The following is a 24,202-nucleotide window of genomic DNA, read 5'->3' as shown; positions in this document are numbered from 1 at the left end:
CAGTCTTCTGTTTAGCTTTGCTTCCTGGGCAGGCTATAGGGGGCGGAGCCCTGTGCACTCGTCAGTACCAGGCGACTGGCGATAGGCGACCTTTTTCGCCGCACCGTGTTGCTTTTTGTGTGGGGGCGGGGGTCCAAGATGGATTCCTGCCATTACTCTCCACTGCGAGACCGGGATCCATCCCCCCGCCCTCTGGGCCTCACCGTCCGAAGCAATGTGGGGGCTGCCTTTCCCAGCATTGGAATTTCGAGCTGCTGGGTCTCGACTGCAGCCGGGATTGCTCCCCTGGTGTTTCTCACAGTTCCACCACTATCCCTGCTGCTATCACAAACAGCACCACAGTTTCTTGCCCCTCCTACCTGTCCCGACGAGCACCGCTGGTTTATAACTTCATATGTTGGGCTTCCGTGTAGTTTTATTTTTTGGAATTTCTGGTTATTTTTTGTGTTGACGTAGTAGTATTCCTACTTAGTTGTAGAGGAAGACAGAGCATGTCAGTCTAAGACTCCATCTTGGCCGGAAGTCGACCTATGAGACTTTGAATGCCAAAGAAATTCAACTTGTTCTTGAGTGGAAGAGATTAGAATTGAGATGGTAACTCCCTTAAAAAGAGCACATTGCTGGTTTAACTGCAATAATATAAGTAGCATCACAGTACTGTTTTTTTGCAATGCTTTCCTCCAGTTCTTGCCTTGGTATCACTAGAGGGTGTAAAACACTTATGACAATCTTTTGGCACATTATCTAATTCTAGTTATTCTCATGATGATGCCTATTGAAAATTAGGAGCTCATGGAAATTACGTTAAAGAAAAAAAGCTATCAGGACTGCAAATAGCTTGTTTGAAAAATGTCCATCAGTTATTAAGTTGAAAATAAGTAAAATTTTATGATTGGTTACCCAACTAGATGTGAATAAAAGAAGTTTTATATGATCTTTATAAATTTTGGACACTAACCCCTTACCAGATGTCTCAGCAAATAGGTTTTCCCATTTAGCAGGTTGCATTTTCATCTTGTTGATTGTTTCCCTCGCTGTGAAAAAACTTTTCAGTTTGATGTAGTTCCATTTGTTTATTTTTCCTTTTGTTTCCCTTGATCAAGGCGATACGTTAGAAAAATATTACTAAATGAAATGTTCAAAATTTTACTGCTTATGTTTTCTTCTAGGACTTTTATGGTATCCAGTCTTAAATTTAAGCCTTTAATTCATTTTGATTTTCTTCCTGTATATGGTGTAAAAAGGTGGTTTACTTTCACTTTCTTTTTTATTTTTATTTTTCATGTATCTGTCCAATTTTCCCAACACCATTTACTGAGTAGCCTAGGTATATGCCCTGACTGGGGACTGAACTCACAAACTTTTGGTGTATGGGATGATGCTCCAACTGAGCCACCCAGCGAGGGCAAGACTTTCTTATTTAGAGGGATGAAATAGATAGACCTAGTGATGTTCATTCCTGCACTGGGACCTACAAGGGCAAAGGAGGAATGAAAGAATGGGGCATAACCTAGAAATTGCCAGAATGTCTTTGTGAGTGGGGCATTTGAATGATTGATTCCAGCTGAGGTTGGAGACATGAGGTGGGACCATGTCATACAGGGGTTTCTGTGGCCTGGTAAAGCCTCTAGATTTTCATCTAATAGCAATGGAAGGCCACTGAAGGTTGGGATACAGGGAAGTGACATGGAGGTGGCTGCAATGAAGCCCAAGCAAAAGGTGATGGTGACTCAGCTAGGGTAGTGGCAGTGGAAACAGAATGTGGAGTTTTATCAGTTGGGCCTTCCTGACAACACTACTTATAATAATAGCATTCTAACACTCCTCAAATATCCTGGCATTCCCCATCCTTCTATTCACTTTAGCTTTCCCCTCCATACTACTTATTGCTGCATGACATAATATGTATTTTGTTTGTAAATTATTATTTACTTCCTCCTACGAGAATGTCAACTACATAAGGGCAGGGTTGGCATGTTTTGGATACTGTAGTTTTTCCAGCACCGGATATGGGCTCTTAATACATTTTGTTGAATAATTGGATTTCATAAATGGTTTGGATTTAGATTCCATAGAACTTGCTGATAAATTAGATGTGGTAGTGAACAGAAAGGAGAAAATCAGGGATGATTCTCAATATGCTTCCTCAAGAAGAAGAAGGCTAGGAAAAGAACAAATTGGGAATTGGAACAGTAGAGATTGAAAGTTCTATTTGGTACATATACAGTTCTGTGTAGGTTATCTTTACTATATTAAAACAATTACCCTGTAAAACAAACATGTTTATCTCATAGCTTCTGTGGGTGGTTTGGTCTCAGGGTCTCTCATGAGGTTATAGTGAAGCCTTCTGCTTTTGTCTTTTTCACATGGCTTTTGACAGATCAGCTGGCTGTTGGCCAGGCACTTCAGTTCCTTGCTATATTGACCTTTCCATTGGGCTGCTTCCCTCCCTGCTGCCAAGCGAATGGTCCAAGGGGAAGAGAACCCAAGGTGGAAACTACCATTATTTTTGGAACCTAATCTCCAGATGTGGCATACAATCACTTCTGCAGTGTGCTGTTGGCCACACAGACCACCCCTGATGTGATGTGGGAGGGTATAAATTCCAGGATGGGTAGAGTTGATTGGGACTACTGCAGAGGCTGCTGACCACAAGTTATATAAGATGTCCAAGGGGAAATATCGTGTAGGCTGTTGGGTATACTCTGACGTAGCCCCCAGGAGAGATTTGAGCTATCAGTAATTATTTCAAAGTCATTCATTATGATATATAAAGCTGTTGGAAATGTACTAGAGAACCAAGGGAGAGAAATAGAGAAGGGAAGAGGACTCTGGGCTTAGTTTGGAAGAGTTCAACATTTAGAAGTAAGTGGAGGAGAGGCCAGCAAAAGAAGATGGCCAGTGATGAGGTAGGGGAACCAGGACAGTGTGTATTCTGGGGTGACTTGACTGGAAGACAGGTATTACCAGACAAACTTCTCTTCCCCATGAAAAGCAGGAAATACCTTGAATATGGCTGAAGCGAAAAGAAATTCTGGGGGGAGGGGGGGAAGCAATTTAATGCAGTTTGAAGTGTAGTTTTGACCCAGATAGGGACAAAGAACAAAAGAACACATATACAGATAGAACATTGAAAGTCCCGAAAAGCCTGTGCCTCTTGGTCTGAGGCTTGGCCATAATCTCCCTGGGATTGTAGTAGTTGGTAGAAAGTCCCTGTGTAAGGCTTTTAGATGTTGCTCTTGCAAATTAAGCTTGAAGACAAAATAATGAACTGTACAGCATGGGAAGAGCTACTGACCTTGGAAAATATCCATCCTTTCTTCCACATGCTTTAAGTGTTCCTATATGAGGAGTCTTTCTCTTCAAATGCCTTAAATACCCCAGAAACAATATAGTAGCAAAGCTGGGAATTCCTGATTAAGCTGTGTCCTGCTCAGTGGTCCTATGATCTTCACTGTAAGTAAGAGGACCTGAGATGGTTGTTGAATATGTTTTTTTGTATAGAAATGTGGCCTTCTTTCTCTGTTTTTTTTTTTTTTTTTTTTTTAGCTCTTCTTTAGAATGTGTTTTTAATGGTCCAAGTTATTCTAAAGACTTTCACTGTAAAAAAGCCTTCTCATTCAGACATTCCTCCCTCACACAAAAAGGAAGAATTAAAAATACCTCTACCCATCTGGCCACCTGGGTACAAACTGGCTCTGTGGTTCTGACTACCTGTTCCATGAAAACAGTATCAGCCTGAGTAAAACTGTCACTACTTGCTCAGAATGGGAGTCATGAGTGTTAACCATTTTTCTGACCGCTTCCTATTAGGCATGTCCATGTGACTTGTTTTGGTCAATAAAACATGGGAGGAGTGACATGTGTTACTTGCTGGCGGAAGCTTTATAAGCCAGTGAGAGATTTGTTACACACTCTTTCCCTCTGACAGAATGACCACCAATTTTCTAGATCATGGCTGTTCTATCAGCTTGGGTGATGGGATGAAGACAATGAACAGAGCCGCCCCCCAACCCCCCACCCCGTCACTCTGTTTTAGACATAGTGTGAGCTAGAAATAAGCTTTTCTTGTGTTTAGTCCCTGAGATTTGGAGATTTGTTTGTTAATGCTGCATACCCTAGCCTGTTCTGACTAATATACTCAGGTAAGGTCTGAACCACAAGCCTGCAAAGATTACTGGTCTCCACTTTACCAGACAACTTGGAAGTCTAAGAGAGAGCCTGATCCAATCAGGAGACAACCCTTAGAAGAAGACTGAGCCCTCCCTGAAGCAAGAGATTCTTCTTGCTGGCTTTGTGAAGTAAGCAGTCATATGGCATAAGACAACATGACTAAGAACTTTTAACTTCCTTGCTATATACTGAATGCTTATGTCGTCTCCTGCCCAAATTCTTGTTAAATTCTGATGTTCAATGTGATCGTATTTGGAAGTGGGGCCTTTGGGACATGATTAGATCATGAGGATGGACCTGTCATGAATAGGATTCATGCCCTTATAAAACAAGCGAAACAGAAACAGACTCATAGATGGAGAGCAGATGGCAGCTAGTAATGGTGGTGGAGAGTTAGGGGGTGGAAGGATTGAGCAAAAAAGAAAAAGGACTCATGGACATGGACAACAGTGAGGTGATTATTGGGGGGAGAACGGTACAAGGGAACTAACTGGTAATGGAAAAAATTACAATAAGGATTAAACACAAATAAAATAAAATAAAACAAGCCTAAGAGAGATCCCTTAACTCTCTGCCATGTGCCACAGCAAGATCAGTCTCCATGAACAAGAAAATGGGCCCTCACTAGACACTGAATCTGCCTGTGCCTTCATCTTGGACTTCCCAGCCTCCAGAACTGTGAGAGAGACATTGATTTTGTTGTTTCACTTATTTATCCACTCATCGGTTAATTCTTGTATGTACCCTGACTGGGGATTGAACCCACAACCCTGGTGCATTGGGACAATGTTCCAACCAACTAGGCTACCCAGCCAGGGCCAAAATTGATTTTTAAAATAACATTTATAATAGGATCAAAAAGTATCAAATAACTGAGAATAAATCTAAAAAACATGCAAGATCTCTATGGGAAATACTTTAAACATTGAGAGTTAATGAGTCAGACCATCAGTTTGAAAAACTCAATATTATGAACATCTTTTCTACACAATTTATTTATAGAGCCAATGTAATTCCAATGAAAAGCCTTGCTGTGTATTTGTAGAGCTTGACAAGTTGATTATAAAAGATATATGGAGCCCTTTCCCACTTTCTTCTTTCACTTCCCAGACATTTCAGTTCAAATGCATGGGGACAAAAACATGGAGGTGTAGTGTCCCACAGTGAGATGCTGGAGCCTGGATGGAACGAGGAAGGTGCATGTCTGGAAGGGTCATGTTGTACAATGTTGGAGCTCAAGTTGTAGCATCCCTGAAAGGTGAATGACATAAGATGAGAGATCAAAGATGGAGCAAGGTCAAGAGGCATCCACATATAGGCAGAAGGACAGCCTAACTTGGGTTTTCAGAGCGTGGTGGGGGTACATCATCTGCAGAAGAGGTGGCCTGGCACAAGTTGTCTGAGAAAGGATGGGGTGAAGAGAGCACACATTTGAGAGAATCAGCAGAGGAGACAACCCAGTGTGGGGTGCTGCAATCCAAGTGGGAACGAGGAGGACATGTGTGTAGGGGCAGAGACAATACAGACTGCTTACAAACAAGAAGTTTGAACAAATAATCAAAGATACTGATAATGGGAGCCAGCTTAATGTCAGAAAAGGGAGTTAAAATTGAAAGGGAACCACTAGAATGAACCATGTGGGATTGGATTGGAATGGAAGTATTGGTAAGAACTCCCGCTTTTCAATATATTTTGATACAGAATTACAGATTAATGTATACATGTACGTATGTGTATCTACCTATACACATGTGATTCCCTGATGCTCATTGAGAGTCTATGAGCAATGACAACCCCAATAGCAACAGGTGCCTGGATCTTGGTTTATAAATAGCAAGCACTCTTCCCTCAAAGGAATCAGGGCTTTTATGAAAAATGGATGATTCCAGGGCTGGGACAGAAAACGACAGGATGGATGAACATGGATCATCTTGTTGTCCAGAGAGTAAGGAAGTGCTCAAAGAATAATGGGGATAGGTAAAAAAAGACATGAAGTCAGCTTGAAATAGCTATCGTTGGCCAAATCTGGGGAAAATTAAGCACCAAAATAAAGAGTTTTTCCATGTCCTTCATTTGTTTGGTTTGGCTTTATGTATTTATCAACATAGAAGGGATGATAGAATAAGAATATCATCATTTGATAAGCAACATAATAATAATTGATTCAAGCAAGAATCACCAGTGGATGCTGAATCCAGTGGGCAAAATTTTGTAGAGTAACCAAATCTTGGATTGGCCAAAAAGTTCCTCCATACAAGATATTTGTGAAATACAAAAGGTAAATAGTAATTTTACTGTGGACAGACCTGGCAAAAACTTCTCAACAACATGACCAAAGTACACATTGCCAGTAATGAAACTAAGCATGTGCCTCCAGATTTGCTGTCCTGGGTAGAACTCAAGCATCACTTGTGTGACATTCATGACCAAATGGCATAACTGATCTGTCTGACCTGCAGTCTTCAAAATGTAAATGAAATTGACTGGGGAATTCAAGAGTTTAAGATTTTGGCTTTAGTTATAGTTGATAGGCTTAAGTGATTAACGCATATGGAAAGCTGTTGTTCCAGGAACTGGAATGCATGACCTATGTGACTCCAGGAGGTTGACAAGTAATTCAACCTTTGTGCCCCAGGGAGTCTGCAAGTTTTGGGGATGGCATCTGAGCCATGGTCTTCCAGTGAGGGAATGTCCATAATGCAAATAAAAAATTGTTCATCAGTAGATAAAGAAATACTAGGAAAATTGCTGCCACTCTTATCTGATTAACCTTTTCCCAAACCCCTTACCTATCCTTTTCTTATCCATATAAAAATGTTATCTTGAGATGAAATGATGTAAAGATGGTTTTTAGAGTATATAACTGGCCATCTTCTCAGATTGCTGGCATCTGAATAAAATGCCCATAAAGATTCAATCCTCCTCCCAACTTATTGGTTTTGGTAGTGATGGGCAGCACAAAGGCCAACTTTTCTGGTTTCTTTGTGAACAGCCCAGGAAGCCTAAAGTACTGTCCAAGATTGAAAGAGACAAAGGAAACAGGACAATTGGACACAACACATCATCTTAGCTTTTCTTTGACTATAAAGGATATTATTGAGACAAGAGGAAAAATCTAATGTTGAAGCTAAATATTAATATTGAACCAATTTTAGTTCCCTGATATTGATGATTATACCACAGTTTCTTTTTTCTTTTCTTTTTTTTTGGAAATACACACTAGAATATTTAGGAATAAAGAGGCATCATGTCTGCAACTTACAAATGGTTCATATGTTATATACAATATATTATGTGTTATACATAAGTTTTACGACACTATAACAATTGTAATACATCCAAACATTGATGGTAGCCACAGCAGCAGATATCAAAATGATGTCTACATCTTTAGAACCAAAACAGTGATAAAATTGAAAAATACAGAAAGCTATCAATTAACACCACTGCAATATGAACGACCACTTGGTTGTTTGGGTGTTGTTTAAATAGCTGGTATTTGGTCAGTTTGAGTATGTAAAACTCAATAGTGCTGGCTTTCATTTATAAAATCTGCTTAAAACTTAGATGTCAAGAAACATAGTTTAAAATACCATAGAACTTTTCATCATACACATAAGATCCAAAAATAGATTTTTAATAAATTTCACATATTATGTGTTTATTCATTCCTTTATTTAGTTATTTATTTTAACCAGTTCAAAGCCTTTATTGGGGAGGTCCAAGCAGGTGGGCTGAGTCTGGAGCGACTGCAGGCCCGAGCAGAAACAGAGCAGGGTTTCTAAGGGGTGGGAGAGTTGGCGGGACTCTCAAAAGTCCCAGTGGAGCTAGTGATAGGGAAGTAGGCTCTGAGAACAGGGAAACCGCTAAAATCTTGTCAGCAGAAAAAGATATCTTGGTTAAATAGGATACCTGCAGGGCATAGGCAGTTACTAGGGCCAGATTTATTGGGGGGCTTTCTGCGATTAGATGTGAATTCCCGGAATCCAGGTCTTATGCCTAAGATTCCTGCCTTCGTTTTACTGCTTCTGGGGAGTTGGGTCGAAGGTCTGTTTTCTGAAACTTCTTTGGGCTGATGTTAGGATGTAGAGCTGCCTTTATATTTCTTCTTGAGGTATTGGTTGATACGGAAGGAAGGGTATGGAGTAGGAGGACGTCACCAACAGCTTGGTTTGTGGCAGCTTGCACTGTCCTGAGGAGAAAACTTATTAGAAGGTGTAGGAGACAGGTTATTATTATTGGGGTTATTAAGGGTATTAGCAAGGCTCAGAGGGGAGAGGAAAAATAGGAGAAGATCTCAAGCCAGGAGGGGTCACTGGCAGCATTTATTTCTGCATGTTTTATGATGTCAATGTTTTTTTTTTTTAAACTTTAAAATCTTTTACAACCTGCCCACTAGTGTTGACATAAAACAGCACATCCATTTAACAAAGTGCATGTTCCACCTGCTTCAGTAGCTAAGGAGGAGAGGCAAGGCTCTCTCTGTAAAAATACCAGTGGGGGGAGGTGGGCGTGGAAGTAGGCTGTCCTGCCCTAGAATGGGCCCCCTACTCCCGCCCTGCTCTACTTAGGGCAGGGGCTGGAGCAAAGCAGCTGAGATTACACGCTCATGCCTCAGGCATCCGCTGAAAGCCAGCCTGAGTTTAGAAGTATCACTTTTTTTCCTCTGCGTTGGAGAGGCCAGCACCCTGCTCTTTCTGCAACCAGTAATAAGCTTGAATAGCGAGTTAATTATCCTGTTGTTTCTAGGACTTAGTAGCTTATAGGTCTGGAAGTTACAGTGTTTCAAAGACTCATCTCCATATTCTTTCTTTCCCTGCTTTCTTTCACTTCCTTAAGTCCTTCTTTCTTTCTTCCTTCCCTTCTCTTTTTCAATTCCTTTCTTTTTCTGCTCCCTCACAATTTTTCTTCCATTTACACTGACCATCTATGACTTACATGAACCCTCTGCAATGTAAGCAATCTTCTGCAATATACATAGTCTTCTGTGCAAGACGCAACATTCTAAAATAAGGGAGATGAATTTTCTTTGAAAGTTAATCAGGAAACGAATATAGAAAAAAACTTTATTATGTTGGCAGAGATACACAGTGCTCAGAAGTGAGATGTTTTGTAATGTCATAACCTTGACAGCAGCAGGGGCTGGAGAAGAAGGGGAGAGATCAGGCTTGGATGACTTTGATCACTTCAGTTTAAAGAGTACCAGATTTTTTCTTTTGTATATTGAGGGAGGGGTGAGATTTTTCCCTTTCTGTACTCTTGTTCCTAAAGTGGGTGCAGTGGGACCAAGCCTAATTTGAAACTGAAGTTAAATGCAAGACTTGGGTCAGGCAGGTAAGGAATAGCGTCGCCTCCTACTAGGGGGATAGTGATCAAAAGCATGGCCTTAGGGGATTAGATGGCCACTTGGCTGGAAAACAAACACAATTACTTTTTAAAGCAGATAGTTATGGGGGGCGGTAAAGAGGTAAATGGAGCAGCCAGAGAAAGGGGGAAAAAAAGACTGAGTGAGGGAATTTGAGCAAAAAGGCCTAGTTAGGAGAACAGGACCTGGAAAAGCCAGGACTTTCCAACTACAGGCTAAAATCTTGCTTCTCCTCTTGAGAACTAAACCTAAGTGGGGAATGCACCACAAAGATGGGACAGTGAGATTGCTTTTACAGAGTGCCTCTCATTGCGTGGGCTTCTGCCTGTGGCTGGCAGGAAACCTCGCATTTGGCCCTGGTCCATGTCCCAGGTTATCCTCTCATGGATGTCCTTCTTTGCAGTGAGCACCCTGGTGGCTTTGAAATGCTTGACCTGTGCCCACGGGGTGCAGCAATTTCTTGAGAAGAAGACATTCACTTGGCAAACTAACATTGCCCCTCCTTGCAGCTCCTGCAAGGAGTATTTGGATGCAAATTGAGTTGCTAGAAGTCATCTGGGCTATAAAGAAATGCAGTAAGCTTACAATAGACCAATGATTTAAACTGAATTTTCTCCTGGCCAGGTTTAGAGGCAGAAAAGGCTAAGGAACCCCTTTGATGGGTCAAATGTACTGTTTTGTGAGAAGGGCTTCCAAAGGCTGCTATACCTTTGGTCATTTCCCGACTCTTTTACTCTTTTACGTCTCAGTTCCTCCTGTCTAAAACAGCCAAGGGGGCTCAGAAGACCACTCCTTATTTTGAGGGTTCCCATGAGCCACAGTTGTATTACAGTGTTGGGAGTTCCCTATGAGGCCCCCGTACCTCCTAGGGATTGACGCTAGACACCTCTGCCAGGCCCCTACTCATGTAGGGATGCTAGAGAACTTGGACTGGATGAAGGAAGCGCCTCTTTTGTCTTCAGAGCTTGGGGGGAACCCGAGCACTCATTTCAGATTTCATTGTTTCTACCTCCAAAGACAGGTCTAGCACGTTTGAATGCTCCACCCCCAAAGTGCAGCATCTCCTTTACCCCAAAGGTGAGAGACTGTACTCACTATGTTCCAAAAGGCTAGAGACAGAGTGGAATCCGAGACATGGCAGCATTTCTGTTAAATAATGGAGGGAGGAGAGTGGGAAGTGGCAGGTGATTGGTGAGCAGAGGGAAGGAGTATCTGGGCCTTAAGCTTGACTAGAATACCTCAGCAAAAACATATTCTTCTAAGGAGCACGGAAGGACAGGAATAGTGGACGGTTGCGAGACTATGCAGTCAACTGTGAGAAACACCTCCATCCCATCCAAAACTCAACAAATGGACGTGGAGACAAAGAGTACAGCGAAAGTGAGGCTTTAATGGAGGCCTTACAAGACCGGGTGTCTGTCTGGTATGCTGGCACACCCAGTGGAGGCACTGCAGGATTTTTATTCCCTAGTGCGGGGGTCTCTTCCCCCAGTTTCTCATTGGCTGAGTACTGTGGGAGGTACAATCTTTCTGATCGTGTTTAAAAATGATTGGCTATCCCCTCCTCTCTTTGTTCTCCAAGGCATTTACAGCACGTTGCAGAAATCCCCAGCTCCTGTCACACCGTCTCTCATGTATCCTGTTCCTTTTTTGTTCTTCAGTTTCCTCAGAGACCCTCTAACCAACATTTTGCGGTTTTGGCATGCCTACTATGCTGTTTGTGCAAGCTGACCACCAGTTGTTTTCCATTAACTGTACCACCCTGAAAATAAGACTATTAACATCTCTCTATTCTTATATCAACCCAAACAATCAAGATTGAGGAACTGGTAAGTGGCCCAGTGTATCAATAAGAAAAGATATTGGCTTCCCTGTTACTGATAGAGCTACCCAATGTTCCATCCTGAATACAGGCATGGGGCTCATGCAGCCCCTGGGCAGCTTCAGTCTTCCACTGCTAGTCCCAGGAGCTCTGGGAGGTTAGAGCCAGGAGTCCGTCCCAGGCGGGTAACCAATATCCCTGCGCCTCCTCTAGTGTGCACAGCAGGCACAGCCCTGGGGGGGGGGGGGGGCTCATGGATTTGGGCACTGTTTAGCCCAGAGTCCAGGCTTGCCGCATTTGAAGCAGCGCCCTGGAGGGGTCAGACTTTTTCCTTTTGATGGGTTAGGTCTGCCGGACTGTTTCAGAACAGAAGCCAGTAATTGGAAAGCCTGAGTTCACAATTGGGCATGCTCCTCATCTTGATGGTTAGACTTTTAAGGCCAGATTAACACATTTGGTCTGACTGGTTTGAGGGCTAGCCTCTAATTTTTGGAGCTTGTGGTGTATGTTGGGAGCTGACTGTGAAATAAAATGCATATGGAGAAAAAGTATGTTCTTGGGGAATCAGGATTTAGGTAAGTGAAACGCTGGAGGGCTTCCCTCAATCTGGCCAGGAGGCACACTATCATATGACTGTGGGCCTGTCAGTTTAGAGTACAATATTCCCTCGCTTATCGTGGGTATTACATTCCAGATGTCCCCGGCAACAGGTGAAAATCCACTAAGTAGGAACCTTACATTTATTTTAGTATTTATATATATTTTAAGGCTTTATAAACCCTTCCCCCACACTTATAAACCATTCCCAGTCCCTTATTAACCTTTCCCACTCCCTTATTAACTTTTTCCACACTTTTATAAACACTACTTATGTTCTTAAACATATTCTACAGTCTTAAACCTACATAACTTTAACCTATGTATACAGTACCACAAAATCCCATGATATAACGAGAAATCCACGATAATTAAATATAATATTTTTAAAAATCCTGCGACGCTGAGTCTCCCTCCACAACTAGGAAGGAATACAACTACCTTAACACTAGAGACAACCACAACTAGGAGGGAATACAGCTACCTCAAAACGAGAAACAACCGGAAGTTCCAGGGTGTCAAACTGCATGGAAGTCTAGCAAACAAAGATATGAAGAGGAGATGCTCATCCGGACAGGTGGTAGGGCTGGAGACAGGGTGGAGAGGATGTGGTATGGTGGTGGCAGCAGCGGCGGTGGCGGCAGGCTGGTAGAGAGCCCAGTCACACGTTTTGAAAGGTCAGGAGAGACACCTGGGGAGCGTTCCCAGCTCCTCACTGGACCTCGCAGCTCATGGTCCTAGCACTGGGGAAAATCGAGCCTCATTGCTTCTGATTGTGCAGACCAGTGGGGGTTGGGGTGGAGGCAAAGACTGCTGGTCTCTCAGCAGAGTCCACTTGTTTAAAGGGCCCCCATGGTCCTAGATGGTCCGCAGACCCGCCCACCCTGGGAACGATGGCCAGGGCAATAGCTGGAGGGGCGCTGGTCCAGTGCAAAGGTGAGAGAGGTGCCTAGAAGAGGGGCGAGTGCTGGGCAGGCAGCATTGTTCCCTCTCAGACCCCTCCCCCACATACAGCGCCACAACGTGGTGAAACAGGTCACCGTGTACTGACGAATCCCTAAGGCTCCATCCCTTACAACGTAACAGGAGCGACAGCTCTATCTGGGACACGAAGGCAAACAAACACAGGAGCCTGTCAGAATGAAGAGACAGAGAAGTATGGCCCAAAAGGGGGAACGGATCAAGGTTCCAGTGGGAGAACTAAGAGATGAGGAGATAGCAAACCTAACAGATGAGGAGATAGACAACCTAACAAATGCAGAATTCAAAACACTGGTGATAAAAGATGCTCACAGGCTTGACAGCTATGCTTGAGTATGGCAAATGCATAAGAGAAGAAGTGAAGGCTATGCTAAGTGAAATGAAGGAAAATCCACACAAAACCAATGGTGAAGGGAAGGAAACTGGGGTTCAAATCCATGATTCGGAACATAAGGAAGAAAAACACAGTCAACCAGTGCAGAATGAGGAAGCAAGAATTGAAAAAAATGAGGAAAACTTCGCAAATTTTGCGAAGGAGATGGACATACAGGTCCGGGAAGCACAGAGGGTCCCAGGTGAGCTGGACCCTGAGGGGACCACACCAGGACGCATCATGACTGAGATGCCAAAGGTGAAAGATAAAGACAGTCCTAGGGGCAACAAGAGAGAGGCAGAGAGTTGCTTACAGGGGGGTGCCTATAGGACTATCAGCTGATTTCTCAGAGGACATTTTGCAAGCAGGAAGGGATTGGCAAGCAGTATTCAATGTGATGAAAGGTAACCTGCAACCAGGATTACTCTATCCAGCAAAGCTATCATTTGGAATGGAAGGGCAGATGCAGTGCTTCCTAGACAAGGTAAAGCTAAAGGAGTTCATCATCACCAAGCCATTATTATATGAAATGTCAAAGGGACTTAAGAAAAAGAAGATCGTACAGGTGGTGACAAATATATCAATTTGCTCTTTAGCTATATTAAATTCAATTTTGCATAAAAAAAAGAAAAAGATCAAAACTTATGAACACTAAAATGACAACAAACTCACAACTATCAACACCTGAATCTAAAAAAGAAAAACAAAATCCAACTAAGCAAACCAGAATAGGAACAGAATCATAGGTATGGGGATCATTTGGAAGGTTATAAGCTGGGAAGGGGGAGGGAGGAAAATGGGGAAATGGTGCAGGGATTAAGAAGCAGAATTGGTACAAAATAGACAGGGGAAGTTAAGAATAATATAGAAAAGGTGAAGCCAAAGAACTTATATGCACGACCCATGGACATGAACTAAGGGAGGTGGGATTACTGGAGGGAAGGGGCGTACTGGGCAGAGGGGAGCAAAGGCAGAAAAAAATTGGAACTACTGTAACAACATAATCAATAAAATATACTTTAAAAAAAATCCCGTGATACAGTGAGGCCGCGATAAGTGAACCGGGATACAGAGAAGGACTACTGTATTGGTATGAGGCTGGGCTGCCAGCCACACCCACTCTCTTTCCTCACTAGCTATACAGGTGGACAGAATGACAAAGAGATCTTGCCAGGTAATAGGAGACAGTGAGATATTTAAATTCCTTAATGAAATGGGTTGGGTCAGTATAGTAAGAACCAAGGCGTTGTTCTACTTGAGGGAGGTCGGAGAGGGAAAAAGCAATGTGAAGCCAAATGGGTCCCTGGAGCTCAGCAAGCTGTCTAAGACAGAGGACAGGATGAGGCTGAGAAATTGTCTCGCGATGTAGTCTGGGGAAAGCGGTGGGTTGGGTTGGCCACCCCTGGGGCATTAGGAGGTGGAGGAGCATAGGGAGGAGAAGAGGAGAGGAGGCAGTCTTCTAGGGCATCTGAAGGGGTTTTAGGAGTCAGAGATGGAGTAATGGGATCAACAGGATAAGGCGGATGGGTTTTTGGGAGGGTAGAGTGAAGGAGGATGATTTGGTAAGTGGAACAGGATTGACAGAGGAAGGGGTGCTTGTGTAGGTCAAAAAAGCCTTGAATGGGTCTGGCTCAGTGGATTGAGAGTCGGCCTCCGAACCAAGTGTCGCTGGTTTGATTCCCAGTCAGGGCACATAACTAGGTTGCATGTCAGGTCCCCAGTTGGGGGCGCGAGTGAGAGGCAACCACACAGTGATGTTACTCTCCCTCCTTCTCCTTTCCCCTCTCTAAAAATAAAAAAATAAACAAACAAACAGATAAATTATTTAAAAAAAAAAAAAAAAAAAAGCTTTGAATGGAGGGAATTTCACTCTACTTGCCCAGGTGGTGACAGTAGTTGTTGAGATCAGTTGATATTCGGGGCCCAAGAGTCCCTTTCTCGGGCCAAACAGACCTGTTGTCTAATTTATATTGAGGCCAGGCAGTATTACAGAAAAATATCAGTCTTTTAGTTTTGAGGGCCATTTAAGGCCTAAGTCCTTGAGGTTTCTCAGTAGTCACTCCAGGGACGGTGTTCCACTAGGGCTTGGATTGGCCTGAATGTGAGAAGGGTGAGGAGTAAGGCCTGTCTCCCAGCTTGAGGGCCTCTCAGGGGGTGTACTGCCCTGTGATCCATCAGAGCAGTGACATAGGAAGAGGAGAAAGGAGAGGGGTGTACCTCAGTTCTCTTATCCCTCAAGGGTCCAGAACCTGGTAGCGCCTCTCACCCAGCACTGGGATTTTGGAGTGATGTGCAGTGACAACAGGAGCAGAGAGAGGGCTGGAAGTGCGGGGAGAAGCAAACTCCTTACCCTGGTAGAGATCAGCCAGTGTGGATGCAGGGACAAGGCAAATGGGTGTCCCTGAACACATCTCATTCTAGGTTTCAGCCAAAATGTTAGGCTTGTGCAAAGAAGACGGTAGGAGACATGTAAACCAACTCAAAGCCTTTATTGGGGAGGTCTGAGCAGGCCTGGCTGAGTCTGGAGTGACTGCAGCCACATAGTATGTGTTTAATGGAAAATAATTAGAATATTATGTAAATAGTCCAGTAAATAATTATCTTTCAGATCATATATTTTTTCTTTAACATTTGTGTATATTCTTGGGATGTTTTCAGAAGTAGATTTTCATATGTATCTGCCTGACCTATAGGATAAGCTGTGCAGGCTTCAGATTCAAATTCCGCAGCACCTGGAAAAAGAATTAAAGGATTATATTCTTTATCTAGAATACAAATAAGTATAAGTGTTAAGAAGAATGAAAACATTTATATATGACTACAATACACACACAAGATTACTATGAAATATAATTTGTCCATGGTTGCCGACTGTATTCATTGCTATTGTGGCTAAGTATCAGAGCTTCTGGTTTTTTTGTTCTTCATTCATTTAATCAACAACCATGCACTGAGTATGACAAGCACTGGAGTTACAAGGTGGAGATGACACAGTCCACCCCTGAACAATCATATATTATAAACTCAAAAGACAGATGAATGTGCAATTTCCACTCAGAGTCATATATAAGATGACAAATATTAAGGGCACTACTGGAGCACACAGAAGGGACATCCAAGTTTTGTGTCAATATTGTCAGCTATTTGATGAAGGTGATATATATATATCTGTAAGTGGGTAGCTGAAGAATTAGGAAAGAGTGTGCCAGAGAAACAAATGAAGCAGATGCGCAGGCTATAGGTGAGGGAGAACACTTGTGGAATTAGAAATAGTCTAGTTTGGCTAGATGCTAGAGCAAAGGGGCAGAGAAGGGTAAGTGGTATTTTGAAATAAGTCTGAATTATTTGGCAAGAACTAAATGGATTTCTGTGTTTTTATTCCATGCAAAGGAATCTGGAGTTTTTCCTGAGGGTCAAGGGTAAACCAATGACAAAGTCGATGACTGGAGATTTAAATGTTGCCCCTCAGCGACAGCTGTATGAACTGTAACTGCTTGACTAAGCATTACTAGATGAGTCAGGTTATTGGGCCTTATATCTCTAGCAAAAACATGAGAGGTGGATGAAGCCCACTTTTCTGACAAGAGGTTCAGTGTGCAGGTTGACAGACCCATAGGCATGGCAGAGGAAAGGAAGGGGACAGCCAGAAACTAAAAGAGATACATGGACTTTTGAGATTTTAAAAAAGCTATGAAATGTGATAAATGAATGCAAATAAGTGTATTCTTCCTTGTGAATGTTTATGCTTTCACATTTTTCAATCGCTATGTATAAGAAAATACTTAATACAGTATGGGTTACTCAAACATGTAAATGGATGCCATTTGCTATTTATTTCAGAAATCAATAATATCAAAATTTAATTAATAAAATATGGCAACATACCTTCTTCTAGTTCTCTAGTTAGAATTTTTTCAAACTCCTGCCGCATCTGAAATAAGTCAAGTATAATTTATAACAATGAAGTTAAACAAGAGACATTATTATAAGAATGACATATAGCTTATGAAATGTGAGCTTTAAATAATTTTATTTAATTTCTATCTATTTTTAAAAGGTTTCATTTATTTATTTTTAGACAAAGGGGAAGGGAGGAAGAGAAACATCAATGTGAGAGAGAAACATCAATCAAGTGCCTCTCACACGCACCCTGACCAGGGATGGAACCCACAACCCAGGCATGTGCCTGAACTGGAAATTCAACCAGTGAACTTTCAGTTTGTGAGAGACGACACCCAACCAGCTGAGCCAGGGCTAAATAATAATTTTAGAGACTAGCCCTAACTTGGGGATTGCGTAAATAAATAAATAAACAATCACATAAGTAAAATCAATTCCCACTAACTTTTATGAATATGTAAATGCTACTTAGATTAATCTGATAAAAGGTACAGTTGATATTGGTCTATTGAGTAAACATGACTTTAGGAAAGTGATGTTTGATCCCATTGGTACAACAAAGTTTAAACAGGTGAAGTCATATTTTACAAGGAATGCATTATTTTGCAATTGTTAGGAAAACTGCCCTTTGTAAAAGTTTAATCAGGGACTCTGCTCAAGATGGCAATATAAGTAAATGCAGTACTCACATCCTTCCACCACCACATCAAAATTGCCACTAAACTACAGAACAACCATCATTCAGAACCACCTGAAATATAGCTGAATAAAAGTCCTGCAACAAGGGATTTAAAGAAGCAGCCACATTGAGGCTGGCAGGAGGGGCAGAGATGCAGAACGGGCTGGTCCCACACCCATGTATGGTGGATAAATATCGGGAAGGATATCTTGGCTGCAGATATCCTGAGAAGCGAGGTGGGTCCTAGCCCCACACCAGGGCCCCTAGACCAGTGTTCCCGTGCCAGGAAGAAAAGTCCCCATAACTTCTGGCTGTAAAAGTCAGTGGGGATTGAGGCTGAGTGAGATGGAGGGCTTCTGAGTCCCAGGCATTTTTCTTAACTGTCCCACACACAGACTTCCTTGGACTCACTCCCTTTGAGCCCCAGTACTGGGCAGCAGCTTAAGACACAAGAGACACCCAGGGAGGAACTGAATTGCCTGGCATCTGGGTAAGAGCTGGGTGGGGGGCAGTTTTCTGCCAGACAAAAGTGCTAGCAGAGGCCATTGTTCTTTTCTGAGACCCTGACCCACTACAGAGAGGATAGGTGGGCACCATATCTGAGTCTCCATCAATCAGACAGACTCACACCGTTTGCCCTGTCCTGGTTATTCCCTGAGACCCCACTCCACCCAACCAGTGGGCCCACCTAAGCTGTTTATAGTGGCTTTTTAAAAAATATGAATGGCCTGTCTTGGCTCATGCTTCAGACTTTCCTAAAATATCTCAAACAAGCAGCAGCTGGCCTCAGTATGCCCTGTACCTATCACTAAGTGGCCTCAACCTAGCACTAGCAGCAGCTGGCCTTGGTTGGCATCTTGTCCTTACCTAAGCACCCTGAAGCCCAGCATAAATAGATGGCTTTTTACAGATTTATTTGTAGCTCATGCCAGTTGGCCCTGGCAGAACACAGGTGGCAGCTGACCCTGAACCTTCCAAGAGGCCCCAGAGCCCGCGCTCCCGTTGGATATATCCAGACCACACTGAAGCAACCACCCGACCACTCAACATGTGAAACACTGAAGGGGCAGACTCAACTGGCACCAGACCCCAATGAAGTAAGTCCTGCTCTGTGGGGTGGGCCGCTGCACAGCTGATCCTCCACAGTGGTTGGTGGTCACAGCCAGTCCTTGCAGCCAATGGGCCTGAGAGTAAATATCTTCCATTGATGTGCCAACACCAATCAAGGCTCAACTATAAAAGGAGGGAGTATAGAGCCCACACAAGTGGCACGCCTGGAGTGCCAAGCTTGTGTGATCAGGGAGGTTGTGTCACTGGACCCTACAGAACACCTACTACATAAGGCTACTCTACCAAGCCTGAGAGATGTAGCAGCTCTCCCTAATTCATAGAAACAAACATAAGGAGGCTGCCAAAATGAGGAGACAAAGAAACATGTACCAAATGAAAGAACAAAGCAAAACTCCAGAAAAACAACTAAACAAATGAGACAAGAAATCTACTAGACGCAGACTTCAAACACAGGTTATAAGGATGCTCAGTGAACATAGTGAGAACTTCAATAGCATAAAAAAGGACATGGAAATCATAAAAAAGAACCAGACTGAAATGAAGAATAATTTGCAGAGAGTTGACTCAACAGGACAGTGGATGAAGCTGAGAATCAAATCAGCAAAAGATACCCAATCAGAACAGCAAATGAAAAAATAATCCAAACAAATGAAGATAGTATAAGGAGCCTCTGGGACAACTTTAAGCATACAAACATTCACAGCACGGGGTTGCTGGAAGGAGAAGAGACAGAGCAAGAAATTGAAAACCTATTTGAAAAATGACAGAGACTTCCAAAACTTGGTGAAGGAAATGGACGTACAGTCCAAGAAGCACAGAGTCCCAAATAAGATAAACCCAAAGAGACCAACACCAAAGGTTAAAGACAAAAAGAGAATCTTAAAACCAGCAAGAGAAAAGTAGTTACCTATAAAGGAGTTCCCATAATACTGTCAGCTGATTTATCAACAGAAACTTTTCAGGCCAGAAGGGATTGGCAAGAAATATTCAAAGTGATGAAAAGCAAGGACCTATAACACATGTGAAATGTGCAAGAGTCTTGTTAGATTCAGTGCCAAGGTTTTTATGGCACACTAATCACACAGGCATCTTCCCCATAGCATGTGCCAAAATACATGATTCCCAGAAGGAAAGGAAGTGTTCAGCATGAACCCCACTGTTTGTACAAACAGTTTGGGTATAGTGAGCCATTCTTATCAGTTAGGGAATGATGGGAACCCTCCCCAGATTCAGGTTTCCAGACACCAACCAAGGCCAGATATTGAAGCAGGACTTTCTAAGGATAGCAGCCTTAGGCCTGCTGTATGAAATTGTTCTGCACAGCAGCTATAGCCCTGACTTAATTTCTGGCGTTGTCTTAAAATTTATCTAACACAGATTTAAAGAACACAGATTGAGGAACTATTATGTCATGCACTGTGTTAGGAACACAAACACTGACAAACACTTGAACATAAAAAAACTTTAAACCAGAGAAATCTCATCTGTTATGAAATTGTCTGAAATAAATTTTTAAGTTTTCAGTTCTAAGAAGAAGATCTAATGAATATCCGTTCAATGATATCTGTATTTTATAATATCATTAAGTAACACAATTGAAAGAAATTATAAATTACTTCTGAGGTATTGGACAAACATTAACTAAAATGTGAAAAGTCAAGGTAAAAATTAGCAAAACAGATATGTAGTAGTCTACAGTACAATGGAATCAAGTGGGCAATGCTAAACTTCATGTAATGGTAAGAGAGGCAACAAATTAAATATCATGAAAGACGAGAAAATATGCTTCAATAACCAGTGCAACTAAAGTCACAGACTTAGGTGATATGTTATTATAATTATTGTCTTTAAAGTTAGAATAACAATGCTGGGTAAGAAATTCACAGTATAAACAGTCCAAAATGTTAAATAAAGCTTGTATAAATAAAAATAGCAATTAAGAATATTCTCTCACGTAAGTTGACCAAAATTTTAACTTAAAAATAGAAATTAATCCATTTAGTGTTACAAGATTATTTAATTCATAAAAAGGATTTATCTCAGTTTCATTTAAACAATAAATATCCAATATGCTTAAGTACTTGGATATCAATCATTCACTTATTCTTAAGCGTGGAAAAATCAGGGTGCAGCAAAACTTAAATTGTTATTAAGCGTCACCAAACTAAAACCCATTACAAAGTAAAGCAAAGCATCTCCCAGTATACCATAAGTTATTAGGCAGTAATATTTAATTTCTAAAATTGAAATTATATGTAGCTTTTAAAAAATTTTTAAATGTGTCAGTTTAGTTACATTTGTTGAGTAAAGTTAATGATAGGCATCTCTTTAAAATGAGAGATCTGGGGACTTAAAAACGATTGTAGAATTTATGTCTCCTTTCTATATTAGCACAAATCATTAAGGCCTTTACTCAGTGTGCATTAGTCAATTAAACAACTTGGAATTTCACCAAATTAAACACTAAAATTATATCAGAAATCTGAAGCCCAAGGGAAAAAAGATAATATAACTAACATTGGCCAAGTAAGTCTCCATGCTATTATTTGAAGTCCGCGGCCTTAAAGTAGGAATCAAGTTTTCTTTTGGAGTGTAATTTCCATAGAGTACAGAACTATTACTAAGATTTCCAACATAAGGCGTCTCCAGGACTAGCCTTGTATTAGGAGTGTTGAGTAAAAATCTGTTCTGCTCATGGGTCATGCATATAAGTTCTTTGGCTTCTCCATTTCCTTTACTATTCTTAACGTCCCTGTCTTATTTTTTACCTACCAGTTACACTTCTTAATCCCTGAATCTTTTCTCCATTATCCCCCTTCTCCCACCCTGCTGATAACCCTCTTCCCTGTCTGGGCACACCTGTTACATTGTAAAGGGAGCCTTAGGTTTTGTCAGTGCAGGATGGCCGGTTTCATCATTTGTGGTGCTGCATGCGGGGGAGGGGTCAGAGAGGGAATAATGCAACTGGCGCCCCTCTAGCTGTTGCCCTGGTGGTGGTGCCCAGATGGGTGGGTTTGCATATGTTCTAGGACTGTGGGGGGGTCCTCTAAATGGACTCTCCTGAGAGACAGGCAGTTTCTTCTGTTGCCCAACCCCGACTGATTTTAACAGCCAGAAGCTACGAGGCTTTATTTTCCCAGTACTGGAACCTGAGGCTGCGTTGTCTGGCCTGGGTCTGGAATTGTCTTAGCCTCTCCCCATATCTAATCTGACAAGAACCCATGAACTGAGGGAAAGAGAGCCAACATTAAGGGGTATATACCAGGTACTGCGTGAGTTGCTTTTCTGACATCTGTCACTTGATTCTGCTAACACTACAAGAGAGGACCTATGACCCTCACTATCCCAGTGAAAGAATAAGTTCATTTAGGCTTCTAGTAGGAAACAGATGACATATTCAAATTGGGTAATTTAAGGAAAGTTCAATAAAATCTGACTATTTACAAAGATGCAAGAAGGCTGTAAGAAAAACCACAAGGCATCTACAATACCTTGAGGCTAGTAACATGCCCAGTTACCCCCACTAAAGTAGCAAAAGAAGGGAGAGTTGCAGGAAGCAGGAGAGAGACAGGCTGTGTGGAAAGAACTTTATAGGAGCTATGACTTAGTCAGAGGGGACACAGCCAGCTCAAGGTGACCTTGCAAAGAGGGAGCTGGAGTGCTAAATGTCTTGCCCTCACAATCTACACTCCCTTCAGTCTCTGACCAATGTTCCCCACTGGCCAAATACAATTAGAAGCCAAGGCCAAGAGACCCCGGTGGCTGTGTTTCATACAGGTTGGCTTCCTGGAGTACAGAGCAGAAAGACATCAAGAACTGGAGGCGCAAAGGGATAATATCTAATAAAATCCTCTTCCCCTCTAAGTAGGCAAGATTCTTAAACAGTTATTCTTCTCTTGAAGCTTCTTTAATGCTGTCATAAGTACAAACTACTTGTCTAGTATGCTCATGTAATATCCTGGATCCCTTCCAAATTCTGACTGTGTATTTAATGTTCAAATAATCTTTATTCTAACACTGAAAACCTATTAGAAAGCTCTAATGTTGCCATCTGGGATAATTTTAGATTTCAACAGGTTTTCACAAAGAATGTAAGCAAACCAATTGCTTAAGTTGGAAGAAATGTCAATGCTAGTAAAGATTGATTTTCTATACTTCCTCTCTCTAATTAGTTGCTTTGGACATCAATGAGTTGCACAAAAAAGAGCCACAATGATTTGTCTGATTAAGTAGCTCCAGCAAACCAGAAAGGCCAGAGCATAGCATTGTTAGCTCTTTGACGGGCTATGTATGTGAAGCCATGCTGAGCTGAAGAAACACTGAGATGCTCAAGGGGATAACAGAATAAAAGCAGATAACAGGAGGAGGGCCTTCAAAGGAAGACTTGATTTAAACCAGTGGTCTAGAAAAGCCAAGGAGCATATTCATCAGTGTAGAAGAAAAACACTGCTAATTGGATACTTGCTACCATGTGACAGGCACTATGCTAAGTGCTTTCACATCATATTTCATGCAATCTGCAGGACAGCCCAGTGAGATATTTTTATTTGGAGCATTGTACGTGTGAGCAAAGTAATTTGCCTAAGGCACTACAAAACAAAATCAGAAAATCCAATAAAGAGGCATAGTTTTCAAAAGGTTTTACATCTGTTGTGACCTCAGACACAATCCCATCATTTCACCATTTTCAATCATTGCTTGTGTCTTCAAGAAAAGTGGTAAGACACAAATGATAACTTATTCTGCCTATTTATTGCATCAATCTGGAAGAACAGAATTTCTTCTGAAACCAGCTCCTTTTGGAAAATATTTTAAATGATTATCACAGCACTTGGAAGCATTCCTGAGAAAGAGTTAGCCTGTAAAATCTTTTCCCCAGAATAGGCATAAAGGTTTCATACCAGACCTCAGCTCAGAATAGTCCTCGGTTGTAATCCTTACAGCAGCAAGCACATGAATAGGACACATAAGTGGAATTAAATAAATGCTTATTCAATGAGTAGTCAGATAGCACAGTATGTAATGGCAAGAGACTTCAGAAGAGTAAACACTGGTTTGTTTATCCATAAAAAATAATCAAACTAATCTTTTTATCTCCACTAGTGCTATTGCATCTAATTTCATTTTAGTGTGGGCCAGTGACTCCCATTACTCATCCACTTAATATCCACCTCACTCTAAAAAATGAATACAGGAATAACCAGGCTAAAATGTAAATCCAACCCAAACACGAAGTGGAAA

General features: G+C 41.9%; 2 long non-coding RNA genes across 2 annotated transcripts in view; one reads left to right on the top strand and one right to left on the bottom strand.

The window, feature by feature from the left end:
- The window catches only part of LOC150019577 (uncharacterized), a 44,041-nt gene extending 24,803 nt beyond the window's left edge, over window positions 1-19,238 (top strand). Inside the window, exon 4 of the long non-coding RNA XR_016509065.1 lies at window positions 18,801-19,238. This is a non-coding gene — a long non-coding RNA (uncharacterized LOC150019577). The remainder of the gene's footprint in view (window positions 1-18,800) is intronic.
- On the bottom strand, window positions 15,782-21,546 carry LOC150019576 (uncharacterized). Its single transcript, XR_016509062.1, has 4 exons — window positions 21,479-21,546; window positions 19,869-19,971; window positions 17,197-17,242; window positions 15,782-16,043 (listed from the first exon to the last, which is right to left on the bottom strand). It is a non-coding gene; the product is annotated as an uncharacterized LOC150019576 (long non-coding RNA).
- Window positions 21,547-24,202: the final 2,656 nt, after the last annotated feature.

The sequence above is a fragment of the Furipterus horrens genome, unplaced genomic scaffold, assembly GCF_987537825.1.
Source record: "Furipterus horrens unplaced genomic scaffold, mFurHor1.1.pri manual_scaffold_2, whole genome shotgun sequence".
In the NCBI taxonomy this organism is placed as follows: domain Eukaryota; kingdom Metazoa; phylum Chordata; class Mammalia; order Chiroptera; family Furipteridae; genus Furipterus; species Furipterus horrens.
This window is presented reverse-complemented; position numbering and strand designations above follow the sequence as displayed.